The 20,294-nt window shown below is 38.9% G+C and overlaps 1 protein-coding gene across 1 annotated transcript in view; it reads right to left on the bottom strand.

The window, feature by feature from the left end:
- zfhx3b (zinc finger homeobox 3b) overlaps positions 1 to 18,854 on the bottom strand; it is a 333,079-nt gene extending 314,225 nt beyond the window's left edge. The window contains exons 1-3 of the mRNA XM_074666024.1: positions 18,596 to 18,854; positions 15,881 to 15,983; positions 1,917 to 1,966 (exon numbers count right to left, since the gene is read on the bottom strand). The gene's annotated coding sequence lies outside the window, so the exon portion shown is untranslated. The remainder of the gene's footprint in view (positions 1 to 1,916; positions 1,967 to 15,880; positions 15,984 to 18,595) is intronic.
- Positions 18,855 to 20,294: the final 1,440 nt, after the last annotated feature.

A 20,294-nucleotide genomic window follows, 5' to 3' on the forward strand; every position in this document is an offset into this window, starting at 1 on the left:
TGGTGTGACTAAACATGATGGTAGTGCTTTTACAATGACAAATCACACTAACAAATGAATTTGTTGCATTAAAAATTATGTTTCAAAGATTTAAGTAACCTGTATCTTAGTATAATCTTGGTATCTTTGTTACATAACTAACTGTAAAACAAACTGGCAAGACTTTGCATCAAACTTGAATTAATCTGAAATAGTAAGAGTTATACAGAGGGGAGAGACTGAAAGGTGCAGATAGTCTGCATCCTAGAAAAAAAAAATCTGGTAGATAGAATAAGAGAGAGACAGAGCGTGAGAGTGCTTGAACACACTGTCTCTGCCCACTAACACGCTCTCCAGCAGTGGACTTCCTCTAACCTCACTCCTCTCTTCCTCCATCTCCGTTTCATGTCAATGTGGAACTAATGCGTTGTTTATTTCTTTTCAGAGTTAGAGTCTGAGGTGCTCTTCTCACGCAACCCGCCTTCACCTATAGTCATCTAGGTCTATAAGTGATAGGGGAGAACTTTAAGGAAGGGAAGGGTGTATCAGTCAATTCAACCGATTAGTTTATCAGAGTGGTGCCAAAGCACAACAAAGTGGTCCCTTTAAATGTGCACAAAGAGTAAGATCACAAATCATACTCTTCGTAATATTAGTTTAACAAGTAGAAACCTTCAGTGCAGGTGAAGAGTCCCCTGCTGTGAGGATAAAAAGAATGTTTTATTTTTTACAGAATTTGACAGCTTTTTGAACAATATCTATGATACAATTCACTTATTCTTCCTTGTTGTCTTCATAATAATACATATATTCCATTGGTTTATTTTCTGTAAGAACAGATGCCAGTTGAAAAATAAAAAAAAAATGATTAAATTTTTGACAGAGCGGGGACAAGCAGAACACTTTGTAGGTGTAGAAAGCTTAATTCAGACGATAATGGACACTTTTGTGACTATCTTGGACAGAGATATATTCTAAGACTGTATACACTGACAAAGGTCCTCCTGCACACCCTAGTGGAAACACAAGGGGAATGTTTGAAGTGAAGACATTGGGGAGGCAAGCTTCCCTTTTTACTCAAAACATCAAAGACAGAGAATTGTAATCTAGTCCTGACTACACTGGAAATTTATAAATAAAATATCAACTTCCTGAGACCTTAAGACAATCCCCACCAAGCCACAGGGGCAGGAGAGGCAGGCATGGCTGGCCACAAGGAGGGCAGCCAGAGGAGAGTTTGAATCCAAGTGGTGTTAGATAGTTATACCTAATGAATTGGAAGAAGGAGCGATTTTTCTGGGTCTCTGTGCCCCAGGATGGCCCCGACCACAGCCAGCCTTCAGAGAAAGGTGCTCTGTCTAATCTGGCCTCATTTTATGCCTCTTTAACCATGACCAATGTATTTAAATGGCTGTTTCTTTGACAGATGCTCAGTTCAAATTATTCCTAACTGGAAATTTGTAGGAGTGATATTAAATATCCTTCAGGCCAGGCCGCCTAAAGAGAACATAGGAAACATCAAAAGGCCAAACACTTCAAAAAACTAAAACTAATGATCCTAGCCCTCCTCCAGGGAGAAGGAGGGCTTCAAAAATTGTCCAGCTTCCCTCTGGCCACAAAAAACATCACTCCTTTAAATGTAGATTTGACCATTTCCCCAACCCTGCTGCATTTACAAGTGATTTAACATGAGATACATAATGTATATCTCCCTACCCCTGAATCCACAGGGGAGCAGTAAGAGTGAATATGAACCATCTTATCTGACACATCTATCCCTTACTTCACTAAATAAAATCTACAACAGAACCCTAAAAGGAGGCATTAAAGAATTTCCTCTTTCATCTGCACCTCGATAGTTTGCTGTACTTTTGACAGAACTTTCAGAGAATTTTTAAAACTAGTTTTTTTGTCTGTGTCTTCAGTAAAGTACTCACCACTGAAGGAGCTTCGACACCACCATGAGGCCGCTGCATGTGGAGCAATCCTGAGGAGGAGAGAGATCAAACGACAGAGTCAGAAAAGGAGAGAAATAATGAGAGCAGGGGAACAGCTGGCAACATTCATCTTAAACCCTGATGGGAGCTGACGGCTGCGGTTAAGTAATAATAAACTACCCAACCTGCAGGTGTAAGTGGGCCGACTGAACAGACACACCTGGCTGGACAGGGCAGAAGTGAGGGGTGAGGGAAGTGTGAGGGGTTATAAGTTTACACACTCAGGGGGTCCTGCATGCAGGGGTCATCTGTGTCTATTCTGTAACCAGAATAAATGCAACCATCAAAACTGATGATTTCTGTGTTCAACCAATATTGTATTTGGGGATTAAACATACAACTAAAAACAAGAAAAAAATACCTTAAATTCAGAAAAGAAAAGCCCTAGCCTAAAGTTTAAAATTAAAAACTATACCTACATTAATTTCTAATCTAACCCTTCTGACATAAATACTATTCTGTTTGATGGATTTCAGTAATATGTTTAGACAGTGAAAAACCATTGCTGTAAGGAATAACCTCTACATGACTGCTGTTTTGGAATTCTAACAGTATACTGAATGGGCACCAAATGTTTTGCTGAGTAAGTTTCACTTTAGAGGCTATGGGGTTAAACAAAGGGTAAATGTTCAAGTACATTTCTGTAAAGTTGTGTCCCAAACTCCCAACCCTAGAAACACCCACTGCTTCATGAGTCAGAACAAACACTTACACAGATTAGTACAAATAATTTGACATTACTACTTTCAATACTTCTGACATGTTTTTGCTGTAACGGCCAAAGAGCCAGGCAAAAGCAGAGTCTGAGTCAAATCTCAGGCAGTTATTAATGATAAACTGAGCAGGTTGTTTCAGTGAGACAGACCTGCACTTACAGGTTGTGCAGGCCAGTGGGTGAGTATTTGGCAAAGGGATGCCACACAGTCAGACCTACCAAGAGGCATTCCAGTCATTTTATGTCTGAACAAGGTCATTGCACTGCTACTTGCAGAGAAGCTAGAAACATAAATGCAGGAGTAAATGCAAGTATGTATTGTTTTATAGACGTTTGCTGCTCAAGTTAAAAAAATAAAAAATTTAAAAATTAAAAAAAAAAAAAAAAAAAAACGTAAACTTTACATGCTGCTCTTGGGCAAAGGGAAGCCAGGAAATTAACAACAGATTTTAACATAAAACGGAGCTGACCAAACCAAAGCTCTTATATTGTAAGTTTCCTTTATATTTTCATAAAGAATCTGGATTATGAAACCCTTACTACAGGGCTATTCAATCAAAAATGTGGTTTTTCAGACTAAGAACATGAGCTGGGCCACACATCTTTAGCAAAGTTAAGCTGCTGTAGCCCTCTCCTGAGTTATGCAAGTCTGCTTTACTGTAGTACAGCCCTGGTTGTAACAGTTGACACAGTCAAACTGAATTTTAGCAGACCCCTCATGAGATCCCTCGGGAAAGTTTGTCCAGAATGGGGCATGTTTTTCACTGGGGTGTCTTTGGACATTTTAATCTTTCAAAACAGTAATGCACTCGATCCAGAGCAAATACATTGGTTTCATTTTTGGACTTGGCGGTAAAATAAATATATAAATGTAAACTTTTCAAACACCTGCTCAATGGCATAATGCATTGGGTTAGTTGATAGGTTATGATAGGTGTTGCAGTCAGTACTTGTAATAATGTTGGAATTTTTGCAAGAACTTGTCAGTGTTAGTAAAAGATGTTTTTCTCATCGGACCCGAATCTCAATCACTTGGCAGCTGCTTTTGGGCCACTCAGGGGTTGCTTTTGGGCTGCATGTGGCCTGCAGGACGCTAAATGAATAGCACTGCCTTACTATATGACCTAATGCTGCTGTTGTATCTCAGTGAACATTATGGCCACAAACATCAAGCTCCAACTGCCAGTCCTCCAATTACAAACTTTTCAGTGCTTTAAAGTAACAGTATCAGACTTCTTGTTGCGCACAAGAGAAGCAGGCCATAGATACGCAACTTATATTAAGTCAGTTTCCCCTGAAGGAAATTCTCAGGAAAAATCTTAGCCCTGGCTGGCTGGATGTAAACCTGTAAGTATTAACCCAGAACAGCTGTCCTCTAGCCCCAGAGAGCTCTAGGGTCCACCATCAGAAGAACAAGTCCACAGTCCTGTTAGCCACATGCAGCATGTGTTTAATTTCCAACATCTGCTGGCTCCATGCACCCATGCTTTCCATTCAGCTGCACATTCTTCACAAATTCAGTAGCTTCCTTCTTCAGTTTTTGTAAATGTTGTTGATTGTGGAAAGCGTCCATGTTTACTTTGAATCCCTGCTTGTTCCAGGGCCAGATCTAATTACCTGCAGCTGTTCATGTTGCTGCTTTCGCTGACCATATCTTTTAACACATGGTTAGCATTTTCAATAAAATGGTGTATGAGTCAGATTTTTTGCAAGCACACAAAAGCTTTAACAGTAGCTGTTCATTTTTTGTGAAATTTCAATCAGCAAATGTCTGAAATTGCAAAACAGTGGCTGGCATAAATGGTTTCATCATTTGTTTTTACCCTCAGCTGCAGACACTCAGTTGACCTCTCATAAATCAGTACAATGCCAGAGTCACATAACAAGATGTCACTTTCAATATGCAGAATGTATGCTTTCACTGATTGCCAAAGTGATGTCAACATCACTGTTCTTTGCAGTACAGACACTTCTACCTCAGAGACATCATCTGTGGGAAAACTTTGGCATTTTACTTTGATTGTCAGACTATTGAATAACATTTTTTATTCATCCTCTAATGCCTCAAGTGTCTGACTGCAAAGATGTGAAAGGTGGGTGAGAGAAAGGGGAGAGAGTGACTCTTAAGGAGCAGCCAGCTGCTCTTTGCCTGAGGACCTTGTCTGCTCTCACCTGCTCTGTTTTGCAGCAGTGTAACAGCAAATTTTACACCGTCTGGGACACAAATTGGCATTTTGAACTCTGGTTATTCCTCCAGTATAATCTAATTAAAAGACACTGCCAGTGGGGCAAAAATCAGAGCATTATAAAGTTTGATAGACAGACGGACATAAAAGTGTTTGCAATTTCACAACATACTGGGTACGAGTGTACAACTTCAGAGCTTTAGCTGGAACAGGTTTGGGCTAACTGAATTAGCCCAACGACACGCTCTGCGGTGAGTGTGAGCACAATATGAGGTGCCAAAATATGATTTTACTGTAGTTCAGCATTGAAGTGCTGCCAAAAATTGTGTGACTGACATTAGATATCATACTATAGATGGATGAGTGAACTGGATGCACTGTGGACACCAAAGGTGTTTTTATTTTCTTTGAAAGCATGGCTAAGTATAGGGTTTCCAGTCACATTCCACTTTGGAAATTTTTGAGTGAAAGCACAATTGAAAAGCAAGAAATGCACAACATGACAACTTTATACTTAAGGAGGAAGCTGTAAAAAAAAAAAAAAAATACCGGGTCAAGTTGAGAGATAGTCTTTTAAAAATCTGCTGCAGACACCACAATCTTTTCCAAACAATTTACGTCCATTTCAGATGCAATCTTTCCAAAATATAGTTTTTAGTGTTTTCACCAGCATGTTTCTATTCATAGGGGTCGCTAGGGCTGAAGTCTAGCTGTGTGTGCATCGGCAGATGACAGGTACACAAGCTGGATTTGACAAAATGGGCTGTCACTCAAAACACTGGGGTGATATTTAAATTGAAGGAAAGAAACGCATTTTCATGAAAATATGAAAACATGGCCCAAAAATGCTCAAAAAGTTAGAGCACATCTTATTATGATCTGTAAATTATGACAGCGATCTTATACTAATCAAAGTATTTTTTTTTAAAAAAAGGACAGTTTAAAAAAAAACTGCATAGAGCAGGTCTTTGAAGGTTATTTAGTATGTGCGAAAGCTGTTTGATCAAACTATCCATAAATTAGACCAAAAGCTTGTTTTAGCCAGCTTAACTACAGTGCTCTGACAAAAAAACACTCAAGTGTGTGACAAGTGGGGTCTCTCTTTTTTCTGGACATCATTAGGAAATGCTTTTTCAAACTGACAACGCTGTCCCTTTTTTAATGATGTTCTGAATTACACAAGTAAAAATATACAGCAAATTAAATTTTCTTTAAAATAATTATCACAACTAATTTGTAGTTTTATCACAGCCTACCCTTAATATAATCTCCTCTTGCAAGAAAAAGAAAAGTGCGCATAATGCAAGCTTTGACCCTATGATAAAAAACTGGGAATGTCAATTTGGTCTGTAACCTTTTCCTAGTCCTGTTGTCTTTACCACAGGGAGTGCACAGGTGCAGCTGCATCACACCTGAAACAAAACAAATCCAGCAAGATACGGTTCTAAGATGCATGCAGTTTTTAATTGCGAAAAATATAAATAAAATGAAAAACACTTTGTATCGTCTCAGGTCGTTTTGTCACTGCCAATCCTCTTTCCAGTTTGCCATGTGCACAGACTTAAAGAAAAGTAACCTCAAGACAACAAAATTTACATCTTATCTTATCTTACCCTCAACCCTTTTGGACGGGCCAGACAAAGTTAAAGGTAAAATAAATTGTAGAAAATTAACAAGCTTCACAAATAAGAATAAACCAAAATATCACTCCCACACTGACTCACAAACTATCCATGTCAGGATGTGAAAAGTTAAACAGAGGAACCACAAATGCAACCAAACTTGCCACTTGATCCACCCAAATTCAGATTCATTAACAAAAACTATTAAACAGCATGGTCCAGTCCAATAGGCCATCAAAAACTATAACAGCAGTTCAAGCACATTATTGAACATTACAGATAAATCTGCAAATTTTAAATAAACATGCAGGTCATTTTCCTCACCTCTTTGGTTGAACATCAGGAAATAAATATTAGTGACACTATTGGGGGAAAAAGCATTTTACACAAGCCAATCTTTAGCTTAAAGCACCACATGGGTCCTCTTAAAAGACAATAAATAATCATAAAGCTGACCAAAACTTGAAGGACAGCTGTGTGAAACTACAGAGAAAGCAGTAAAACAGGAAAGGGATGGAGAGAAATTCTTCTATAATGAATAAAACATGGGACAGTACAGTTAGGACGAACAGGATAAACTAAATCTACTTCTGTGGGAGCATGAGACAAAAGCTGTCAACAGAGAGGAAATAACCATCTCACAGTTTGCAATCGGAGAAAGATGTGATCCAGCCATTGTCCAAACATTGACAAAACATTTCTGGTGCATAAACGCTGGAGAGAAGCAGTTTTATTTCAGTGCTGACCTCACAGGACAAACCCAGGTGATCTATAAGAACTGATCTTTATATAATCCTGACCAGGGTGATAATCACCGCTAAGAAAGACTTCATAATCAGAACATTTATGTATCTGGAATGTGCTGGAATTTAATGATTGCATTGTTTCTATTTGCATTCTTATTGAGACAGGCAGCTTTTATTAGGTAGAAAAATATAACACTGATAGACAACGCCATTGCTATTAATTGGAAAAATAAGAAAATACTGTCCGATTTATCGGGCTTCTTGTGCAGTAAGCCAACATCCACCCAAGTTGGTAGGTATTTTTACTTTTTAAGGTTGGCCTGAGATTGGGTTTCTCCAGAGTAACTCTGGGTCATTTTTGCATTGTAATGGTCTGTTCTTCATTACAGTTTAACGTCTTTCCTAAAAAGGCATAAGTAGAAAAGTTCCCTCCTGCTCCAAATGGTTTTATGCCCTTTACCTTGGTCACCTGTCAATCAAGTCAAACGCTTTAGACAGACCTCAAACCATCACAATGCATCTCATGCAGGTCTCAGTGGACTTGGACTAAAGTAGACCAGCATCTGTGAGACAATGTTGTCAGAATTTCCAAAACAACGTAGGAATAGAATTGAACTGATATTGGTTTTCCAGGGCCAGTATCTATAACTGAAATTTGGAATTGATGAACTTTCATGGTAGGAACAATAAAATTTCAAAATTACACTTGAAATAATCCACCAACATACGACTGTGTTCAGAAGACTCAAGGAAATGTCAGATCAAAACTCAAACTTAAAACAGTGATACAGATATTTGCCTTATATCAGCCCCCATAATCAGCCAAAGCAGGTTATCCACCAACCCCTAAATTTAAATATAATTGCCTGGGTCAAGATCGAGAAAACAGCTGTAAAGATTTATCCAAAACCAAACTTGGGCATTGAGTGAACACTTGAATTTCTAATTACGTCAACAATTCTAATGTTTGTCAGCAGAAGGTCTTCTTGACGTAACTGTAATATTCTTGTTTTTCATATAAAAGGAGGCCTACTTTTTCCAACACATGAATCAAACAAGACCTTCAGGCTGAACAAATCAGCCAAAACACAGCCAGATATGATTCTTAGACAGTGCAGGGACAGAAATAAAAAACATTTCATTTCTGTGCACAAGGCCTGTGAAGAATGTGGAAATATTTAGTGTTATTGTGTCTCCATTTATCATCCATCAATATCTTGTAGACCATGTATCCCTTTCTTCTATTCATAATTTCACATGGTAAATTTCCTGAGACACTAATGAAAAAGAATGAAAGAAAAGCAGATCTTGAAAATGGCTACTGGGTGTCCTCTCCGCTCTATTCTCCTCAGTCTATGCTAGCAGACATTTTTTATTAATTTTATTTAATTATTCCACAAAGCTCTTTTCTTACACTGGGCCATCTCTGTCTGTGTCCTACTCCCACTGTGTGAGCGTGTAATTTAATAAAGCTTCATTTAAAAGAGAAGTTGATTAAAAAATTAAGCTCCACTGATCACCACAGCTTCAGCCCTCCCCATTTCATGAAAAGATCCAATATTTCGTATTATGAACATGTCGGGCAGAAATTATCACCGCAGGACAAGTTAATGCTTTCCACACAATCATATGACAATGACAGCAAACCCCACTACGAAGAATGTCCCATTTAGAAACAGAGAATTACAGGAGTTCAAATAATTCCCCCTCTTAGTCTGGGTCAGGCTTTTCTCTTTTTCCCTTGTTCTTGCTGTCTGTCTAACGCACAACTGTTAATTTTTCATTCATAATTCATGTTTTTCCACCACCTCAGACAGCAGGTAACTGCCAAAACTTGCTCTACGCAGCTGTGGAGGAGATTTCTTATATTTCTACATCTTTAGAGTGCATGATGACACCGTACAGCAACAGTGGACAGAGGAGTAAGAGAAATTCAAACCTACTGCCCTCTGCTTGGTTTCACTGTACAAAAGTTGCACCAACTGCCTCTTTACTAATACTTGTAGAGCCACCTCGAAATACAATACACCCAAAATGTGTGAGCTGTCATTCTATAAAGTAAAAAAGAAGAAAAATTAAATGATAAATGTTAAATCTACACAGCAGCTTAAAGCTAAATACCATCTCACTGCTAGAGTGAATGAATGAATGAATGAATGAATGAATTTATTTCGAACATGCAAAAAAAAAAGAAACAAAACAGAAATAGGTCGTCACCATAAACAAACACATGCATACTAAACTTAAAAGAAAAACGAAGACTGCAGCAACAACCTGCATGTGTTACATAACTACATGCTCGAAAAGGAGTAGGAAGAAGTTAAACTTATTTAATCCTACCCCTATTATCCACACCTCCTACGGTGATATCTTAACTTTTACATATTTATACTTTTCATACACATTCACATAACATTTCCCTTATATGATACTTAATTTCTGTATATGTTTTGTTTGTTTGTTTAATTTTCAATTGGCTCTGTCATTACCGCCCCTGGTCAAACTGCTGTTCTTCATCCTGATATTTATTCAAAAGGTGTGTTTTAAATATTCTCTTAAATATGCCTATAGTTTTACTTTTCTTTAATTCATCTCTCAAACTGTTCCATAATTTAACCCCTGATATTGACAAACACATACTTTTTAATGTTGTCCTAGCATGGTGTATTTTGAAATTCAGCTCCCCTCTTAAACTATAACCTCCTTCTCTTTCTGTAAACAGTTTTCTTATGTTGTCTGGAAGTAGATTGTTTCTTGCTTTGAATATTATTTGTGCAGTTTTAAGCTGAATCATATCTTGAAGTTTTAGGGTTTGTAATTCTAGGAAAAATCTGTTTGTGTGGTCTCTAAATCCTGCTTTATTGATGAATCTGATGGCTCTTTTCTGCATTTTAATCAGTGTTTGGAGATTACTTTTGTATGTGTTTCCCCATACCTCTAGGCAGTATGACAGATATGGCAAAATTAATGCACAATATAAAATATAAAGTGCTCTCTGGCTGAAAATTTGCCTTGTTTTTCCCAGGACGGCAATGCTCCGTGCCAACTTCCCCTGAACATATTTAATATGCGGCTTCCAGCAGATTTTGTGATCAAGAATTACACCAAGGAATTTGATTTCATTTACTCTTTTTATGTTAACATTGTCAATATTTAATTTTACATTTATATTTTTGCTTCGTTGTCCAAATAACATAAAATTTGTTTTATTCAGATTTAAAGACAGCTTATTTGCTTTAAACCATCTGTTAACATTGTTCATTTCCTTTGTAATTACATCCAAAAGCTGCTGTAATTCCACATCACAATAAAAAATATTTGTGTCATCTGCAAATAACACAAATTTTAATACATTTGACACATGACAAATGTCATTTATGTACATTATAAATAGTTTTGGTCCTAAGACTGATCCTTGAGGGACCCCACAAGTAATGTCCATAAGATTAGACGCAATCTGATCAATATGTACAAACTGTTGACGGTTTCGTAAATAGCTCTTCAACCAATGCAAAACATGGCCACGGATACCATATTTCTCTAATTTTCTTGTTAGTATATCATGATTAACTGTGTCAAATGCTTTCTTGAGATCTAAAAACACTCCCAGTGCGTACCTCTTTGTGTCAATAGAGTCTGTTATTTCTTCTACTAGTTCTATGAGGGCCATTGTTGTTGATCTATTGTTTCTGAAACCATATTGACTATCAGTTAGCAACTTGTGTTTCTCAACAAAACCATCAAATCGTTTTATGAATAATTTTTCTAGTATTTTTGAAAACTGGGAGAGTATTGATATTGGCCTATAGTTACTGAAGTTATGTTTGTCGCCTTCTTTGAATATCGGAATAACTTTGGCAATTTTCATCTTATGTGGGAATATTCCTTTTTGGAAAGACAGGTTAAAAACATAAGTTAGTGGTTTTGCAATACCATCAATAACTTTCTTCACAGTTACCATGTCAATATCATCCCAGTCTGTACTGGTTTTGTTCTTAAATCCTTTGACTATTTCATAAATTTCTTTTTCTTCCACAGCCGTTAAAAACATTGAGCTTTTATTTCCCTCCACATAATTAGTTGGATCTATTTCTGTCCCATCCACTTTTATTTCCTCTGCCAGTTTTGGTCCTATATTTACAAAAAATGAATTGAATCCATTGGCTACCTCCTTCATTTCTTTAACACTGCTTCCTTTGTCTATAAGATACTGTGGATATTGATTATTCTTTGTTCCATTTTTAATTACGGTGTTTAGTGTACTCCATAAACCTTTTGTATTGTTTTTATAATATTCTAGCTTTTTACAAAAGTATTCTTTTTTACAAGTTCTCATAATATTAGTTAGTTTATTTTTATATGTTTTATACTTCTTTTCCGCTTCAATAGTTCTATGTTTTATAAATTCTCGATAAAGGGTATTCTTTTTTTTGCAGGCATTTTGTAGGCCTTTTGTCATCCACGGTCGTCCTGCATATTTTTTATTTATTTTACATTGTGTTACTGGACAGTGTTTATCATATAATATCTTAAATATTTGCAAGAATGTTTCATATGATTTGTCAACATCATTCTCATCATATACAGTTTTCCAGTCTTGCTTTACTAGCTCATTTCTAAAACTGTTTAACGTCTTTTCTGTTCTAATTCTTCGATACATAATGGTTCTCTTGTTTTTGTTGCTCTTGTTTTTACACTCATAAGCTGCAAAAATGGGTAAATGGTCGCTAATATCATTGATTAATAGCCCACTTTTTATGTTATTATCCATAACATTTGTAAATATATTATCTATTAAGGTGGCACAATGTGTTGTTATTCTGCTTGGCCTTGTTATGAGGGGAAATAGCCCAATGCTGTACATGGTATCGATAAATTCATCTGTGTTTTTGTTGTGATTTGGATTTAGCAAGTCTATGTTGAAGTCTCCACAAATAAACACCCTTTTCTGATATAGAGTCGTAAATAATCCTTCCATGCTGTGAGTAAAAAAGTCAATATTGGATCCTGGTGTTCTATATATGCAACTAAAAATAATTTTTTTCTCTTTTTCCATACAAATTTCAACAGTAAGACACTCCATCACATCATCGATGACAGTTGTCATACTTTCAACTTTTTTAAAGTGCAAGTCTTTATTAATGAACAGGCCAACCCCACCTCCCTTTTTATTTTCTCTATCCAAGTGAAGGAATTCATAGCCATTTATTTCAAAGTCTCCAGCCTTTTCAGGGTTTATCCATGTCTCAGATACAGCTATTACACTGAATGGTCTCATAAACAGTCTAAGATATTCCTTAATGGCATCAAAGTTTGAATATAGACTTCTACTATTGAAGTGAATCATTGTTATGCTATCTACAACCTTTACACTTGTAACAAATTGATCATCTGTGTAATATGTGCAGTCATGTGTCAGTTTGTTAAATAGATTTTTGTCTGGGTCGATGTTATTTTCGTGTTCCATTATCCTATGGTCTGAGTCTCCATGGATTGTAGTATGTATACTTTCAAGCATAGGTTAGTTGTAATTTTCCAGTCACATTTGAAATATTTTCTTCACTAAACATGATCCAATATAGTTGGTGACTGTCACTGGACTCGCAGATCAAGGCATTACTGATATTTTTCTAGTTCGACTAACTCTCTGATAACTAAAACTTTTGCTTGTTCTGGAGTGCCATTTAGCTTGATGAATACTTTACAATTTGATGTCCATGTTGATTGTATTTTTTTCTGCTTCCTTAGCAGCCGAGCCTGCCTTGCAATGTCTGCATTTTTCTTAGTGAGGTGCTCATTGATATAAACATTTGTCCCTTTCAGCTTTCGTCCCTGTTTGAGAAGTTCTTTTTTTTGTTTTCTATTGACAAATCGAATAATTATAGCAGGTTTCTCATTTTTATTTCTCCTTGGGAGAAGGTGACACCCCTCTATATCCCTGCTCTCCACATTGATATCCTTGCTTTGAAAAAAGGCAAGAACCTTGTGCTCTAGGGAGAGGAGCTCTTGCTCAGGTGGTTCACCATCTGCTACTGTTGCCCTTGCATATGAACGGTGCATGGTTTCTAACCCATTAACAATTACGTCATTTATTCTAGAGTACTGCTCCAAGTCTGACACCCGGCATTCCAGGGCTGCAATTTTCTTGTCCTTTTCCTCGTTTTGCCTTCTAAGATCTTTAATTTCACCCATTAAGTCCATAATCATTTTCTGCTGTTTAGAGATTGTTGATATTTCATCCGACATAAAGTTTAATGACTTCTTTATCTCCTCCATTTCCTCATCACTGACAGCACTTCTTTTGGGTGGCATCTTGTAGACAACTCACCAGAGCTGGAGCTTGAGCTCAACCTGGTGACTGGCTCCGGTCCCTGGGCTGGCTGATGCCAAGCTGTTGTGGTTGTGGTAGTTCTGTTACTGCCCTGGCCTGGCAGCTAGCTGCTGGTGGGCCTGGTGGAGGCTAGTAGCCACTGGTCCTGGTGGAGGCTAGTAGCCCCTGGTCCTGGTGGAGGCTAGTAGCCTCAGGCCTGGTGAAGGGCTAGCTGCTGGTGGGCCTGGTGGAGGGCCTGGTTGAGGCTAGTAGCTCCTGGTCCTGGTGGAGGCTAGAAGCCCCTGGTCCTGGTGGAAACGAGTAGCCCCTGGGCCTGTTGGTAGCTAGCTGCTGGTGGGCCTGGTGGAGACTAGTAGCCCCTGGGCCTGGTGGTGGCTAGCTGCTGGTGGGCCTGGTGGAGGCTAGTAGCCACTGGTCCTGGTGGAGGCTAGTAGCCCCTGGTCCTGGTGGAGGCTAGTAGCCTCGGGCCTGGTGGTGGCTAGCTGCTGGTGGGCCTGGTGGAGGGCCTGGTGGAGGCTAGTAGCCCCTGGGCCTGGTGGAGACTAGTAGCCCCGGGCCTGTTGGTGGCTGGCTGCTGGTGGGCCTGGTGGAGGGCCTGGTTGAGGCTAGTAGCTCCTGGTCCTGGTGGAGGCTAGAAGCCCCTGGTCCTGGTGGAAACGAGTAGCCCCTGGGCCTGTTGGTAGCTAGCTGCTGGTGGGCCTGGTGGAGACTAGTAGCCCCTTGGCCAGGTGGTAAGTAGCCCCTGGTGTGCCTGATGGAGGCTAGTAGCCCTGGGCCTGGAGGAGGCTAGTAGCGTAGCCTCTGGGCCTTATGGTGGCCAGCTGCTGGTGGGCCTGGTGGAGGGCCTGGTGGAGGCTAGTATCCCCTGGGCCTGGTGATGGCTAGCTGCTGGTGGGCCTGGTGGAGGCTAGTAGCCCCCTGGGCCTGGTGGTGGCTAGGAACCCTTGGGGTAGTAGTTGTCTGACTGCTCAGATCCCTCCAATTCACTTAAGTTCTTTGTTTCAAGTCTTGTGTTTGAAATTGCCACTTGTGTGGCGCAAGTACACAATTGTGACCAGTATATCAACAATTGATTGAATAAAATACTCAGGATTACCAAGATTTTAAGAAGATTTCTTTCTTCACTGTCAACAGCTCTCCAGCTCAGCAGTGTTCCTTCAAAATGTGGAGAAATGTAGAGAAACATAATCCACACAATTAATGCCTGAAAATTATAGCCTGGATCTAGTGGCAGTTTTGAAACCATAAGTTATTGATTTGGAAATGAAAACCTGTACTCTTCAAGGTTAAATCCAGTCCAGCCTCATTACTGTGCTGTCCTTGAGAGGCCCGCACCAGGGCTGCTGCAAGGAGTAGAGAGGACTGCTTTAATGAAGGTGAATTTAATGGGATTTAATGTAGCTGGGGGCAATGGAGCAGCAGAGATATGGTTTTAACAAAGAGCAAGGGACCAAGGGTACAGCCAAGAGAGCAGCCATTTTCCTCTCTTTTTATTTATTTCACATTTGACCGAGCAGCGTAAAAGCACGCCACATTTTTATCTGAGTCAGCCCTAAGAGTCGCTGGTTACACTTATGTAGGCAGGACAATACAGGCCTCTAGCTTTCTATGTTTGTGTCCACTCAGATATGATGTTAAAGGGCTGCATTTACACAGATGAGGAAAAACAGACATGATATGTTATACTTTACTAAAGATACCTCTTTTTTTATACTTTTTTTCCCAGATATAAAGTATTTAGAATTCTGCATGCTTTTACAGTACTAACACTGTGACAGAGTATTTTAACCCTGGGATACAGGTACACTATTGACTAAAATAAAGTGATTCCAGATAAGATGATGCTGGGGGCCATTTTCCACAGTCATGAGTAACATATATGTTTATTCACACACAGCCACCCTGAGTCCTACGGTATTTTTTCTCTACATCTCCTCTTAGTGAGAAAGTGTTTTAATAAACTAATCAGCTGCATCACATCGCTCTTCTTCAGTTCAGCAATGTGCAGATGCCTTCCACTGTTTAACACAAAGCTTTAGGACTTAAGTTCTACCTGTTCTTATATTTTCATGACCTGGCCATGTTATTAATTGTGTTGAGCTCTCACAGATGCTGAATTACATTTGCCTCATGCAGTTTGGCCCTTCAGCAGCGAGGTCATGATCATGTGGCTGCGCCTTTGGCTTGTCTCAGCTTGACGTGAACAATGTGTGCCTCCTGCAAATAACATTAGATGGCCCGCTGCCGCAGTAATGCCCCATAAATATTCCAAAATCTGGAGTAGCATTAAAAAAATAGTCATACCTGGTTTTTGAGCCTCCAAAACAATCATTTCTCTTCTTTTTTCTCTTCTTCTGTTTTCTCTTCTTTCTGATCTTTGAAAATCTGCTTGAGTGCTGACAGGGTGCTAATTTACAAACAGAGAGAGGAGGAGAGCGAAGATGTGATTACAGGTGCCGGTGCTGTCAAATATTTCACACAGTGTTTGTTGTTCTAAGAGGAACATTGGACTGGGCCGAGGTTTAAGCCTATAAGTGATCACTGACCCCTCTAGAGCTAGATGCAGTTAAAAATATAGAAACTCAATGATTTTCTATGTCCTATTTCTTCCAAAATCATCTTCATCAGTAACCGCTGGAAAATATTTCATCTTGTGTTTTTCTTGGATAAAACTCCATGAAAATGAGTGAAAACATAAACCAATGCTACATGCATGCAGCTCACTGATACATACATTTCAAATACATTTACTCTCTGTCAGGTCAAGCATCTGTGGATATGATATTTGAGCTGGGATAGCTAGGAAATGAGCAAAAGGCAGAAGCAATCCAGTCTGACTTATTTTCTGTCCTGTGACATTTGAGACCATCAGAGGAAGCAGCTTTGAGACTTGAATGACAGGGGTACAAACCCTGGATCAAAGGTCAACAAGAATTCACAATGCATTCAGACAAACCACAGTGAGCTCAAGCTACAAACAGGTCTGTTTTAGAATATGTGCATTTCATTAAAGAGATATTGAAAGTGGTGTTCAGCACCCATCAGTATGTCAGATGTAAGTATGATCCTGATGACATCTTTGTGTCATTTTGTTTTACCTTAAGATGTTCATCAAAGAAATCAGGCCATTAACCACTATAATAAAGTGAATAAGAAATGGTACAGAGATTTGTGAAAGCCTTCGCATCTTATAAGCCAGGGTTGATAGTGATTGAAAAGGATCAAATGTTCTCTGAGAAATCTTTCATCTTCCTTGGAGAGCTCCCCTGCTGACCTGCATGCAAGAAACTCCTTCCAGATTTTTCTCTTTCCGCTGGATGTCATCTTTAGTTTTAAGTGGACGTAGGGAACCTTGTCAAGGCCAGTTAATTTTTCAAAATTACTAAAAAGCTTTGATAGCTATAAAACAAGCCGAATTGTTAACACATCTGCATTTTCCATTTAATCTTTGACTTTCATTGGTGCTGTCTGTAATCCCTCAAACATGACTAATGGGAAACATTAAGTACAGGTTTGGGAACAAGTGGTTTTAATTAAAATACTGCAGAGGGCCTTGGAAAAGGCTCTCATTTTTCAGTCTTTCTTCACAGAACAGTTATTTTTCCTTTTAATTTGCAGCTGAGGACACGCTCAGGTCTCAAAATAATAAAAAAAAAAAACTTTGAGTAAATGAAGCAGATTCATTCAGAGTTCAGCAATCATATCACATTTTTTAACGCTGACCCTTTAAAAATGAGACAGAACCGCTTTTATGTTACTGCTGAATGCCACAACAACTTTTTGTAAAAAACAACATCCTAAAACTAAGTAGAAGCGCTGGACTGTAATGTCACTTGTTGCTTCGGAATCAGTGAGTGGAAAAGGCAAATACTGCCAAACATTTTGTGAGGATTTCTTTAAATGACTGTAAGTAAATGGGGATGGGAATAATGAAATAGTAGGATGCGGATACCCAGTTATTAAAAGAGTTTTTTTTTAGTTTAGACAACTTTATTCATCCCAATGGGCAATTCTGATTTTGCAGTCCACCTCAGCTACACATACATCCACAAACAGCAAAAAGAGACAACAATGAACAAAGTATAAGTAAAGTCAGTACATGACAGAGAGCACATCAATAGAGACTCGTCTACCTAGATGAGATTGAAGTGGATGCAAAGCTGTTAGCAGCCATTCCTTTAGAAAGAGAACAATAACTTGGACAAAGATTACTATGCATATTTTCTACCTTGCCATGAATCAGATAGGAAGATCCAAGTCAGATGAAAGTTATTACCATATTAAACAATAACTGAGTTCTATAAGGGTGGCTATTGGTTGTCTAGGCCATCATAAGACAAACTTAAATGGACACCTGAACGCAACTGAAAATCTAGCCACCATGTTGTCCAATTCATGCATTTGAGGACAGCTTTTATTTGCAGGTCTAGTTTATCTGTTTTTCTAGATCTTCAGACAAATTAACTGGTCTTTATCCAACTGTTTACCAATTTAATGTCTGCTGAGCCTAACATGCCAACATACCGTAGCCAGAACGTCTCTTGATAACCACAGCTTTTTTCATCTGCGTATAGCGCCAAACTGACAAACATCGGACATGAAGGTTTTCTGTAGGCAACGTTAAATGTAGTTTTTTGTTTGTTTGTTTTTTTCCAACAGTCCTTTGGGAATACTTAAGTTTCATGATTATAATCTCTACCCATTAAACATGAACTGTTGCACTACACCCACTACCCTGAATTTCAACGTTGGTCGCCTATTCAAATAAAACCTAAGGACGCGGTAACTGGCAAACCGTACTGTGCTTAAAGCACGTTTCGAATGGCCAGAGTGATCGCAACCGTGTCGTGCTTGAGCACCATTCACTTCTCTGCTTTGACACGCGGAGAGGTGGGCTTTAGCACGGTTTACTTCATGCACGACCACAAGCACGCCGGCAGCGCGTGTGATCTATCTCTAGACAATCATCTTAAAGAAAGCAGGGGTGTTAGAGGGCCGTGTCTGACCAAAACAACTTACCATCACTCAAAAAGTTCCTAAAGTTGAAGAAGTGTCGTCTGTGTCTCATTGTGCTGACTCTGATAAGATCGCGCTTCATGTTAACAGACGCTTCACGATGACGCCGGTGGGCCATGCGCGTGTGTGATACCCGCTAAAGTCTGGTTCATCTTGGAGTTGTGTGACCGTTGGTCACTCTCCAGCTGGGGAACGGCATGGTTGTTAACAGTGGGGTGGAGGGCAATTGTGCTTGAGCACGGCACGATTTGGACGGCCGGTGTGACCGCGCTCTGAGACGTTAATAAGACGTAAACCGGAAGTGAGGTTTCCTTTTAAAGCGAAAAAAAAAGACCGTCATCTTGCTGTGGTTAAACTTAAAAAAAAAAATAATATACCTGGTAGAAATGTTTCTCACATTTGATTGTTGTGTTGATTTGAAGATATTGTTTGGCTGCCTTATTCAAATCCTCGTTTTTTCTGAAAAAGTTTTATTTTCATTACGCTAGTTAGAAGAAGTTAAAACTGTGGCTTATGTCACGTTTAACGATAACTGACAGCTGCCATTCTTTTGTATTATTTTTGGTGGTTGTAAAATATGTCAGAAGGTAGATTCAAGAAGAGATTAGACCCTCTAAAGAAAAAAAACCAAAACATTTTCTCATTTTTGTCACCCGGCTCCAGTCATATTCTTTCTGAGTCCTTCGTGGCCTCTACTGTGCATACTCTAGCTGTACAACAGCTGCCAATGGTGGCGCCTGTGACAGGGGTATTTTGGCTTCAAAACCATAAAATGGTAAATAACAGAGCCACACTGTATACAGTCAATGGGATGCAGGGGTGCAGATTATGTATGCTAGTTACAGTATTCATACAATTGCACAAACATTTTGGTTTAATCTAAGTTTATTTTTTCTAAATTAAAAGCAAATAGTAAATATAGGCTAATTAATTAATTAAAAAAAACACACACACAATAATGTGTAAATTCAGCGAGGACCTAAAAAACTAAACACTGAACTGAGAGTGGCTGCATTGAAGTCCTCAACTCGTGTCAGATTTTGATCAACCTTCAAACAGACTTGCTCTTTATTGATCAAGGTTTGTGTCCATCATTTATCCATGTGTTTCGGGATCTAGACCGATTCATTAGTCAGAACAACAAAACCCTTCCCCGTTATCTGTTTTTTTTTGTTTTGTTTTTTACAGCAATGAGTCTGAGGTTGCTTTTTAACTTAACATTTAACATCAATCAGCAAAATTGCAGGGACACTGGAGTTCAGAGCAGCAAAAAGAAAGGACTCATCGTCCATTTAAGGTCTATATGTGTCCATCTGGAAAATTCATTGGCCCATAGTGGAGGGGTACTGGATCCCCCCCTCTTTTCCAAACGCCTCCTGGACTTGGTGGTGTCTGTGACAGGCCCTCTCCTGGTGAGCTTGCCTACATGATGAACGGCCACCTTTCCAGTTTTTATCGCCTCACTAAATCATGAGCTTACCATGATTTTATGTATTTTTGCTGTTTTGTTTTACTTTTACTCCTTTTTGTTATGAAACTCCAAACAAACATGGTTTCTTTTATTTGACTTTACAGCATGTTGATCTTGAAGGATCCTGGTATCCAAGTTTAGGTTTGTGATGTAGCTTAAAATTTAATTCACCGAGACAAAAGGTTCTGTTCTGTGTGCATCAATGAGGGTTGCATCTGCAGCTGGTAAGAA

This window comes from Halichoeres trimaculatus, unplaced genomic scaffold (assembly GCF_033239565.1).
Source record: "Halichoeres trimaculatus isolate MK-OKI-2021-1 unplaced genomic scaffold, fHalTri1.1 fHalTri1_scaffold_3, whole genome shotgun sequence".
Classification (NCBI taxonomy): domain Eukaryota; kingdom Metazoa; phylum Chordata; class Actinopteri; order Labriformes; family Labridae; genus Halichoeres; species Halichoeres trimaculatus.